At 43.6% G+C, this 11,169-nt stretch overlaps 1 long non-coding RNA gene across 1 annotated transcript; it reads right to left on the bottom strand.

Annotated features, from left to right (window-relative positions):
- Positions 1-3,282: 3,282 nt before the first annotated feature.
- LOC121282584 lies at positions 3,283-5,760 on the bottom strand. The gene is made up of 3 exons (XR_005944081.1): positions 4,944-5,760; positions 4,633-4,794; positions 3,283-3,407 (listed from the first exon to the last, which is right to left on the bottom strand). It is a non-coding gene; the product is annotated as an uncharacterized LOC121282584 (long non-coding RNA).
- Positions 5,761-11,169: the final 5,409 nt, after the last annotated feature.

Below are 11,169 nucleotides of genomic sequence, written 5' to 3'. Positions count from 1 at the left end.
TGAGGAAGTGGAAGCCCTTCCTGTTGTTCAATGGTGCCTTGATGGCCACATGGGTGCAATTGATGATGGCCTGTACCTGGTGGAATCCAGCAATGGAAACAAAACCCACTGCCCTCTGTCCCTGCCAGGCCACGTGTGTCTGGAGTTGACCTGCAAAGTGCAGTGGTGTGCAGCTGCTTTCAAGATTCAACTAAAACCCGCAGCTGATACTTGGAAAGGAGCCAGAGGCAAAGTGGTTCAAGTCCACAGAGGCTTTGATAGCCACTGGCAGAGCATGGTGAGCAGTGCCAAGAGACACGGGAGATTTGGCGATGAGGTCACAGATCTCTGTGACCATCTGTCTGGAGAGTCCCAGTTTCCTGCAGCACTGGTTCTCAAGTAACTCCATCTTTGCCAGTAGTGGTTATGCTGAGGGTATGGCCTGTGTCCTTCCTGTCCCTTGCCCCTCTGCTCTGCTCTCGTCTTGCCTGTGGCTCTGCCCTTTCATAGTGGGTGTTGCTCCTCATGGCCACTGGACCTGAAATCTGAGAGCTGTGCCAGCTTCTGCCTTCTTCATGCTCAGATGCCCCCGCCTCCACCTCCCAGTTGTGATGGGCAGCCTTACCTCTCCACACATAAGTCAGCTATGGCTGAAAGGTGATGGCCTGCATTGCCTGAGCACTTACTGCCCACTCTCCCTATACCTGCACTGAAATGAAGGCACCTGTTCTTTATTGGCCAAGATCCACTCTGCGCTGTCCACCATTTCATAGGGTGACCATAACTGGTTCCCCGCTGTGTGCCCACCTCTGTTTACCTGGTCCGTCCCAGACAGCACATGGAGCCTGTGAACTGTGAACTGAGGTGGAGTGGAAATTCAGAAGGTGCTTGAGGCATGAACACGAACCTTAACAAACTCTCAATGAACTCTTTAACAATTTTAATTAGTGCTGTTAGTAGGTCCGGTGGGATCTTGGGGGCCTCTTGCCCACTCACCCCCACCTCCCACCTGGTGAAAATCACCAGTGCTGGAAATGGTGTCGGCAAACTGGCACACCGGGCAGTGCTGGTATTTTTGTCCTCTGCTGACCTCTATTCCAGTCCCCTGCAGGACATGAAAATTAGCCCAAATATTTTAACAGCAGCTGGTTTGTTTGGATTTAGTATGAAAGACCTTTTTGCTTTTGTCACTACAGTCCTATTTATAGAAGCTAGAATTCCAGATTTTTTTTGAATAACTTTCAACTTTTCACATTTTTAAAGATGCAAGCTAAAACCAAATTGGTTGCTCCTACAGCCATTTCACCCTGCTTGTATATTTTAAATTAATGGTCAACGAAAAGCTCCAGACCAGACCCCGGATTCTTAAACTTTAACAGCGGGATATAAACATGCCTGGAATTTTCCAACCCAAAATGCATGACGTTGCACTTGTCCAGTTCAGACACACACACAGGCCCAGCCCTTAGCCTATTTAAATCATCTTGCAACGTCTTTGATGTGAAGGATTGATTCCAATTTGTGCTGAATTAACTTAGCTTATTAAGGGTCTCCCAGTTAGGAAATATCATCCTGGTGCCTGACTGCTATGCAGTGACTTGCACTAAGAAGAATGATTGTGTGGAAATTGAATGAGACCAGAATCTGGCTTGACCAGGGTCCCCTCCCTGCTGCAGTTGAACGGTCTCATGATACTTGTTGTCTCAGCTCCCAGGCAAATAATTACCTCTTAAATGAAGAACTGGAGAGCACCAATCTGTTCAACCGTCCACTAAGGTCTCATGATACTTGCTGTCTCGGATACCATGCAAATAATTACCTCTTAAATGAAGGACTCTCAGTCTGTGCAACTGTCCACTAAGGTAAGTCAGCACTGTCAGTCAAGCAGGGGAGGAAAATTGGAGGGAAAAGGAAAGTAAATAACTTGCAAATAAGTTAAAAGCAAAAAACTGCGGATGCTGGAAATCCAAAACAAAAATAAAAATACCTGGAAAAACTCAGCAGGTCTGACAGCATCTGCAGAGAGGAACACAGTTAGCATTTTGAGTCCGTATGACTCTTCAACAGCACTAAGGAAAAATAGAAAAGAGGTGAAATATAAGCTAGTTTAAGGAGGGGTGGGACAGGTAGAGCTGGATAGAGGGTCAGCGATAGGTGGAGATAGCCAAAAGATGTCATAGACAAAAGGACAAAGAGGTGTTGAAGGTGGTGGTATTATCTAAGGAATGTGCTAATAGGTGACATTAAGGGTAGAAAGCAGGACAAGCAAGGTACAGATAGCCCTAGTGGGGGTAGGATGGGGGGAAGGGATTGAAATAGACTAAAAGGCAGAGATAAAACAATGGATGGAAATACATTTAAAAATAATGGAAATAGGTGGGAAAAGAAAAATCTATATAAATTATTGGAAAAAAGGGGGATCGGAAAGGGGGTGGGAATGGAGGAGAGAGTTCATGATCTAAAATTGTTGAACTCAATATTCAGTCCGGAAGGCTGTAAAGTGCCTAGTCGGAAGATGAGGTGCGGTTCCTCCAGTTTGCGTTGAGCTTCACTGGAACAATGCAGCAGGCCAAGGATGGACATGTGGGCACGAGAGCAGGGTGGAGTGTTGAAATGGCAAGCAACAGGGAGGTCTTGCAGACAGACCAAAGGTGTTCCGCAAAGCAGTCACCCAGTCTGCGTTTGGTCTCTGCAAATAAGTTATATATTTTTGAATAACTTTCAACTTTTCACATTTTTAAAGATGCGAGCTAAAGCCAAATTGGTCGCTCCTACTACCATTTCAATATATATTTTATTTGGGAAAATTATTTTTTGTGTACAATGGTAGGACAGTTGTGAGTCATGTGAAGAGCTCAAAGTCCAATATTTACATTAGATGTTGCTGGAGAAGAACAAACACATTTGCATTTGTGGTGTTGAAGGCAGGAATGCCAAATGCAAACTTTACACTTAAAAGGGATTACACAATTGTTTTCTGAACAGAAATGATTAGGGAAATATTTTGGCACAATAGGTCCAAATAAACTTCTGTGAAGTGGATGGTATATATAAAAGCATTAGTAATATAAGCAAAATTACATCATGGTTGTATTTGTAAGAGGCCCCTGTATTCTGTCCCAAGGCAAACAATGGAAGCACACCCAGGACAGCAAAAAATACAGCACGTACTGACCGGTCAGTATGACTTTTAATGAAGCAGTAGTGCTCCAGTAATTTCTAACAGAAGAGACAGAATTTTTCAACATGAAATTCATGAGAAAGAACAACCAGAGCATTGGTTTCATTTTATTTGTGATGGTTCTAAATTTCATTTCCAACATATTGTGTCCAACTGTGCACCTGATTGCCCCAGGCTCCAGCCCCCATCGAAATCCAACTGCAACTCATTACCTTCCCTCCAGGACTTGGTTGAGATCAGGAACTCACTAAGGTAAAAAAAAGAAGGAACCTACATTCTTGGAATCATAGAATTATTGCAGCACAGATGAAGGCCATTCAGCCCATCGTGTGACCATCTAGCACCTTTCAAATCCTCAGGCCCTTCAAAACATAAATGAAGTACTTAGTCAACTATAGTCATTGTTGTTGCATTGTCAAATCTAATAGCCAATTTACCAACAAGGTCTCACAAACTATATTGTGATAAATAAATCAGCTGCTCTGTTTTTGGTGGTCTTGAGTGTAAATTAACTGTTTGCAAGCACATGCAGGAAAACACCTCCTACATGCTCAAATCCTGCAAAATGGGGTGGATGAGAACTCTTGGGTTGCAAAATTGGCATCATAGTGGCAAGTGATGGCTTGCCGAAAAACATAGTTGGGATCTACCCTGCCAACTATTTCTGGCATGGCGTACATTGATCATCATGTTTTGAAGGGCAACAGGATGGTCATCCTGTGCATGTGACAGGAGTGTGCAGAGTAAGCAGATCATGAAGCACAAATTGCCATTTTTTACTTCATTGGTCCTGTGGCCCTGTCTTAAATATGTACAGTTCTACATGCATTCAGCTGCATGAGGGAGCCCTGCCCTGCAACTTGCCAGTGCTATTTAAAGGCATCATCATTCAATTTTCAGGTGAGCTGTTTTGGACTATTCGTTGCTGTTAATGGAAGTAGTGCATTGTTGGAGGAATTGGCAATAAAGAACTCCAGTCATGGTGGCTATAGTTGCAGTTCCTCTTAGGCAGCAGCATCAGAGGGAGAAGGAACAGAAGCTGCATGGAAGCTTTGTAGAGAGAGGAGGAGGAGGCCTTTCAGCAGGGGGCCTTACTTAGCTGGGGTGTTCGGTGAGCATAGTTCCTACTTGCCCCTCAGCCGGGGGCAGTGTATGAGGTGACTATTTCACCAGGAGACAGTCACATATTTAATTATGCCACTTCTAGGAATTGGACCATCTTCAAAGCAGGATGAGGATGGCATCATCAGTGGCCATCAAGGTCACGGGAGCCCTGAACTTCTACACCTCAGGCTCCTTCCAGGCTATAGGTGTCAAAATCACCAACATATCTCAGTTTGCCATGCATCACAGTATCAGGGAGGTCAGCAAGACCCTGTATACCAGGGAAGGAGACTTCATTGTCCTCTTTCTAAACAGGAATAAACAGGAGGAGTGCAGTAACTGCAGCCCTCTCATACTCAGTGACTCACCAGGTGCTGATTCATGACCCTCTAACATATACACAGCAACAGTATTTGAGCTGATAGCCGAGAGTGTCAGATACATGGTGGTACTGCTTCCTCAGAGATCTGCTCTTCCACTAGGTCTTCATCCTCAAGGATCATTAGTGTTTCAGGTGGCAGTTCGAGTTTCTGAAACCATGAAAATAAACAAGGGAAGTGGGGGATGGGGGGGGAAAGAAACAGGTGCATGGTTACACCATCTGCAGCTTGTATATCATAACAGATAGTGAAATGAGGGTGGAATGGGACTTTAGAAGGTGCAAATGGCGGGAACATACCATTGACCTGGATGGTTTCAGCAATGCCACTTGCCACAGCCTAAGTGATGGCCACGCCAATAATGCCAAGCACCATCTCCTCCAAGGGTGTGAGGAGATGCAGCCGTGCTGTTCGCTGCTGGTTCGTTAACGCTCCCTCCTGTTTATGGGGCACCTTGTCCTGCAGGAGAGGAAAAGAGTCCACAAGTACATTGCAATGTATTAGGGTGATGTGTCTATCACAGCTGAATAGCTGGCAGTATGTGGAAACTGGGAGATGTAGATGTGAGGCTTACAGCAATGGTAGGTATGAGAGAGTGAGGTGGAGAGTATGAATGTTAGGCATGAGTCCTCATTGCTAAAGGTTGTTGGTGGGCAAATGATGGGTGTGTGCTGCATTGAGCACTGTGCAAGGTTGATAATGCAGTTTCTGGGATTTGGAATTTGGAGATGCATTCACTAACCTTAACCACTCCTGTGAGGTCATTTAACTTCTTCCAGCACCGCATTCAAGTCTTCAGGGCCAGACTCTTGAACTGGCGTCCATAACTATATGCTCCCACTACCTTCGCATTGTCTGTGTTAAGGGCCTCCTGGACCGCTGCAGATACAGCACCTTTCTCGTCCCTTCAACCTCCTTGCTCATATCTCCAATGCTGCTTCTGAGAGCCGAGGAGTCCTATCTCTGGCCTGCTGTGCCATTGCTCCTTGTTTTTTTCTGCTCCTAAGTATTTCCTAGCCTCTTTTAACATTTACTGCAGCCAGAATGTATCTCCCCTTTAAGAGGTGCACACTGGCTTTAAGAAGTGCATGCGAGCCCCCTGCTGAGCCAGCAGCCATCCAGCAGTACATTTAAAATCACAATCATGGAAATGAGCAGACTGCACAAAATTTAAGTGTTGTGTGCTTAACAATACGGGTTAATTACAAGTTGCGATCCCTGTATCCATTGATGAGCCTTATGAAACTTTTAGCCCATAAACCTTTTACTCAAATGTGAGATTGAGGGAAACTGGATTGGTTTTCTGAGCTTGCCAAAGTTCAGCCCGGAATGGCTAGGAAATACTGCAAATCTAACCAGAAGTAAAATGAATTAATTGCAGAATTTACTGTGGTCGGTTTAATTGTTCATAACTCCAGGTATGTATAATATTATCTAGTGTTTACAACACAGAAACATGCTGTTTGGTTCAACTGGTCTACTTCAATGTTTATGCTTCACACAAACCTCTTCCACATCTAACACCAATTAACATATCCTTTTAGTAATTTCTCCAACATCTGTTTATCTTGCTTCCCGTTGAATGCATCCAAGCTACTTGCCTCAAAAACTCACTGCTGTGGAGTGTTTTACATCCTAACCACACTCTGTGCAAAGAAGTTTCTTCCGATTGGATCTATGAGTGACTGTCTTATATTTATTTATTTCAGCCTTACCTGCAAGTTCTTCTCTACCCTATTAAGCCCTTTCATTATCATAAAGACTTCTATCAGATCACCTCCTCCATCTAAAGAGCTCCAGCCTGTTCAATTGTTCCTGATAGGTATAACCTCTCATTTCCAGTAACATCCTAGAAAAAATATTTTTTTCACCTTCTCCAGTGCTTCAATATCCTTTTTTTGATATTGAAACATAGAAAATAGGAGCAGGAGTAGGTCATTCAACCCTTTGAGCCCTCTTCGCCATTCAACATGATCATGGTTGATTCCTCTATCTCAACGTCATACTCCCACTCTCTCCACATACCCCTTGACTCCTTTAAGTCCAGGAATCTATCTATTTCCTTCTTAAATATATTTGGTGACTTGGCCTCCACAGCCCTCTATGGTAGAAAATTCCACAGGTTCACTACCCTCTGAGTGAAGGAGTTTCTCCTCATCTCAATCCTAAATGGTTTACCCCGTATCATGAGACTGGGACCCCTTGTTCTAGACATCCCATCCAGAGGAAATATCATCCCTCCATCCAGCCTGTCAAGCCCTGTCAATATTTTATACATTTCAGTGAGATCCCCTCTCATTCTTCTGAACTACAGTGAATGCAGGCCTGGTCAGCCCAATCTCTTCTCATACGACAATCCTGCCACACCAGGAATCAGTCTGGTGAACCTTCGCTGCACTCCCTCTATGGCAAGTGTATCCTTAACTAAAACTGCACACAATACTCCAGGTGTGGTCTCACCAAGGCCCTGTACAACTGCAGTAAGACATCCTGCACTAAAGTCCTCTCGCAATGAAGGCTAACATACTATTTGCCTTCCTAACTGCTTGCTGCACCTGCATGCTTGCTTTCAGTGATTGGTGTACAAGGATTCCCAGGTCCCCTTTGTACATCAATATTTCCCAATCTATCACAATTTAAATAATACTCTGCCATTCTGTTTTTCCTACCAAAGTGCATAACTTCAAACTTATCCACGCTATGCTGCATCTGCCTTGTATTTGCCAAATCATTCAACCTGTGTAAATCGCCTTGAAGCCTCTTAACACCTTTCTCATCATTCACATTCCCACCAAGTTTGACGTCATCAGCAAACTTGGAAATATTACAGTTGGTTCCCTCAACCAAATCATTGATATATATTGTGAATAGCTGGGGCCCAAGAACTGATCCCTGCGGCACCCCACTAGTCACCGCTTGCCACTCCGAAAAGGACCCATTCATTCCTACTCTGTTTCCTGTCTGCTAACCAATTCTCAATCGAAACCAATATATTACCCCAATCCCATGTGCTTTAATTTTACACATTAACCTCTTACATGGGACTCTTATGTGGGACTTTATCAAAAGCTTTCTGAAAATCCAAATAAACCACATCCACTTGCTCTCCCTTATCTATTCTGCTAGTTACGTCTTCAAAAAACTCCAGTAGGTTTGTCAAACACGGTTTCCCTTTCATAAATCCATGTTGACTTTGTCCAATCCCATTTATATTTTCTAAGTGTCCTATTATCACATCCTTTATAATAGACTCCAGAATTTCCCTATTACTGATGTTAAGTTAACTGATCTGTAATTCGTTGTTTTCTCCCTGCCTTCCTCCTTCTTTAAATAGTGGGGTTATATTGGCCACCCTCCAATCTGCTGGGATTGTTCCAGAATCCACAGAACTTTGGAAGATGTCAACCAACACATCCACTATTTCCATGGCCACCTCCTTTAGTACCCTCGGATGTAAATTAATTATCAGGCCCTGGGGATTTATTGGCTTTCAGTCCCATTAATTTCTCCAGCACTATTGTTTTAGCAATACTAATTACCTTCAAATCCTCCTCCTCACTAGACCCTTGGTTTCCTAGTATTTCTGGGAAGCTATTCGTGTCTTCCTCTGTGAAGACAGAACTAAAGTAGTTGTTTAATTGCTCTGCCATTTCCTTGTTCTCTATTATAAATTCTCCTGTTTCAGACTGTAAGGGACCTACTCTTGTCTTCATTAATCATTTTCTTTTTATATACTTACAGAAGCTTTTACAGTCTGCTTTTATGTTCCTTGCAAGTTTATTCTCATACTCTATTTTCTCCCTCTTAAATCCATCTCATGGTCCTCCTTTGCTGAATTCTAAACTGCTCCCAATCCTCAGGCTTGCTACTTTTTCTAGCAACTTTATATGACTCCTCTTTGGATTTAATACCATCCTTAATTTCTTTTGTTAGCCATGATTGGGCCACTTTTCCTGTTGTATTTTTGTGCCAGAATGGAATGTATAATTGTGCAATGCATACATTCGTTCCTTAAATATCATGCCTTTTAATGTAGCTCTCCAATCTATCTTAGTCAATTCACACCTCTTGTCTTCAGGGATTCCTTTGTTAAGATTTAGGACCCTAGTTTCAGATCAGACTAATTCACTTTCAATCCTAATGAAGAATTCTATATGTTATAGTCACTGTCCCCTAAAGGACCACGCACAACAAGATTAATTAACCCCTTCTCATTACACAATACCAAATCTAGGATAGCCTGTTCCCTAGTCTAAAAAACCATCTCATACACTCCAGGAATTCATCTGCCACAGTATTATTGCCAGTTTGGTTTGCCCAGTCTAAATGTAGATTGAAGTCATCCATGATTACTGTAGCACCTTTGTTACGTGCATCTCTAATTTCCTGTTTAATGGCATCCCCTACCTTATCACTACTGTTTGGAGGCCTACAGGCAGCTCCCACTAATGTTTTCTGTCCCTTTTGTTCCTTAGCTCCACCCAGACTGATTCTCCATCTAGATTTTCTGAGCCAATATCCTCTCTCACTATCGCACTGATTTCACCCATGACTAACAACACTATGCCACCTTTTTTTTAACCTTTTTTCCTGTCCATCCTAAATATTGAGTACCCTTGGATATTCAGTTCCCTGCCTTGGTCACCCTGCAGCCTTGTCTCAATAATCGCAATTATATCATACCCATTAACAACTATTTGCGCTGTTAATTCATCTACCTGATTGCAATTGCTCTGTGCATTCAGATATAGTGCATTTATTTGCTGCTAGCCCACGTTTCCTCTGCCTTTCACTTGTGCTTTCTACTTTTGTCTTGGATTCCTATCTTTATTTCCCTCTGTTTCTCCCCACTGAGGTTCCCATCCCTTTGCCAATCTAATTTAAACCCTCCCCTATAGTATTAGCAAATACCCCAACGAAGATATTGGTCCCGATCCTTCTGGGGTGCAACCCGTCCAGCTTGTACAGGCCCCATCTTCCCCAGAATTGGTTCAATGCCACAGGAATCTAAATCCCTCCCTCCTACACCATCTCTCCAGCCACGCATTCATCTGGTCTATTCTCCTATTCCTGATTTCGCTAGCACATAGCACTGGGAGTAATCCTTAGATTACTACCTTTGAGGTCCTGCTTTTTAATTTGTTTCCTAGTTCCCTATATTCTGCTTGCAGGACTTCATCTCTCTTTTTACCTATGTCGTTGGTACCGATATGGACCACAATCTTTGGCTGTTCACCCTCCCCCTTCAGAATGCCCTGCAGCTGCTCAATGACATCCTTGACCCTGGCACCAGGGAGGCAACATAGCATCCTAGTGTCACGTCTGTGGCTACAGTTCCCTGTACGATAGAATCCCCTATCATTGTTGCTCTCCCAACTCTTACTCCCAACCCCTTCTGTGCATCTGAGCCATTTGTGGGTGCCACATACTTGGCTCTTGCTGCATTCCCCTGAGAAACCATCTTCCCCAGCAGTATCCAAAACGGAAAATCTGTTGGAGAGGGAGATGGATCCAGGGGACTCCTGAACTACCTGCCTAGTGTTTTTACTCTGTCTGATGGTCACCCATTCCCTTTCTGCCTGCACACTCTTTCACTGCAGTATGACCACCTCATTGTATGTGCTATCCACGTAAATCTCATCCTTGCGGACACGCCACAGTGATTCCAGGTGCAGCCCAAGCTCTGAAACACAGAGTTCAAGTAGCTGCAGCTGGACACACTTCCTGTACACATGGTTGCTCTGGACATTGAATGTGTCCCTGACTTCCCACATCGCACAGGAGGAGCATTCCACTTGGCCGAGCTGCCCTGTCATGACTTATCCTTAAATTACTCCCCTTACTTTTACTTTCTCTAGTTTAGAGAATATTAAGGACAGAAAAAATACTTACCAGGTCCTACTTACCAAGGCTGATTTTCTTACTGAGGAAAGGTAAAAAATGAAAGTATCAGCTCCTTCCCACTTCAGTGAATTCTATCTCTCACCAAACTCCAACTGAAGCACTCTAATGCAGCCCAAAGCAGCACTGTAGATGGCTTGCTTTTTTGTTGTCTGAATCTAGCTTCTGGAAACCTGTTTAAGCCAGTTAACAAATTTCCTAGCTGCAGCTGCAAACAGCCTGTATAACCACAGATAGTAATTGACGCCAAAACATTGTATGTTTTCAAGGAGTTAGATATAGCTCTTGGGGCGAAAGGGATCAAAGGGTACGGGAAGAAAGCAGGAGCAGACTATTGAGTTGGTTGATCAGCTGTGATCATAATGAATGGCGGAGCAGGCTCGAAGGGCCAAATGGCCTACTCCTGCTCCTATTTTCTATGTTTCTATGTTTCTAACCCCTGTTTTACAGCTGGACTAAAACTCACCTCCCAACCCAAAGAGCAACTGTTAGTTAGTTGTTAAATTAAAGAAAGATTAGATTTTAGATAGAAATTAACCCTTGAAATTCCCTCTCTCACCAAACTCCAACTGAAGCACTCTAATGCAGCCCAAAGCAGCACTCCAGAAGCCAGATTGTTCACAA

The sequence above is a fragment of the Carcharodon carcharias genome, chromosome 9 (genome assembly GCF_017639515.1).
Source record: "Carcharodon carcharias isolate sCarCar2 chromosome 9, sCarCar2.pri, whole genome shotgun sequence".
Taxonomy (NCBI): Eukaryota; Metazoa; Chordata; class Chondrichthyes; order Lamniformes; family Lamnidae; genus Carcharodon; species Carcharodon carcharias.
This window is presented reverse-complemented; position numbering and strand designations above follow the sequence as displayed.